The sequence below is a fragment of the Gekko japonicus genome, unplaced genomic scaffold (assembly GCF_001447785.1).
Source record: "Gekko japonicus isolate JY-2015 unplaced genomic scaffold, Gekko_japonicus_V1.1 scaffold51, whole genome shotgun sequence".
In the NCBI taxonomy this organism is placed as follows: Eukaryota; Metazoa; Chordata; class Lepidosauria; order Squamata; family Gekkonidae; genus Gekko; species Gekko japonicus.
This window is the reverse complement of record NW_015172004.1, coordinates 1,136,293-1,136,778: the sequence shown is the minus strand read 5'-3', so window position 1 is coordinate 1,136,778 and position 486 is coordinate 1,136,293. Positions and strand designations below refer to the sequence as shown.

The window sequence follows — 486 nt, the reverse complement described above, 5'->3', positions numbered from 1 at the left end:
GCAAGAGCCTTTAAAACTGTATTTCTGTCTTGTGAACATCTGGATTGCCATATTTTGAAAAGCAAAGGAGAGGACATATTTTCCGAGTGACGACTTCAAACAATGGATCCCCATGACAAATCTCATTTTAAATAGTTCAACTGTTTAAGCTGTGACAAGGGCTACTAACTAGGAACATTTCTCACCTTCCAACCCCAAAAGAGGACCTTTCCATCAGGTTTTTTTTTCCTTCCAAAAAAGAGCCCAAAAGAGGGAAGGCACCGAAATAAAAAGGTATCCCTACCAAACACGCCTAACACCAACAACAGGTGAGAATGCTGCGTGCGGCCGTGCTCCGGTTATGAACTGTGTTCATCATGCGCTCAAACTGCCTAGGGATAGATAAAAATGCTCCCTCCGGTGCACACGTGATTGTTCCCGTTTACAGAACAGGACAGACAGGCTTGCCGGTACTTACGAGGTACCTTTTCTCGCTTGCCCGTGGGG

At 45.3% G+C, this 486-nt stretch overlaps 1 protein-coding gene across 1 annotated transcript in view; it reads left to right on the top strand.

The window, feature by feature from the left end:
* Positions 1-423: 423 nt before the first annotated feature.
* SESTD1 (SEC14 and spectrin domain containing 1) overlaps positions 424-486 on the top strand; it is an 85,378-nt gene continuing 85,315 nt past the window's right edge. Inside the window, exon 1 of the mRNA XM_015420149.1 lies at positions 424-460. The gene's annotated coding sequence lies outside the window, so the exon portion shown is untranslated. The remainder of the gene's footprint in view (positions 461-486) is intronic.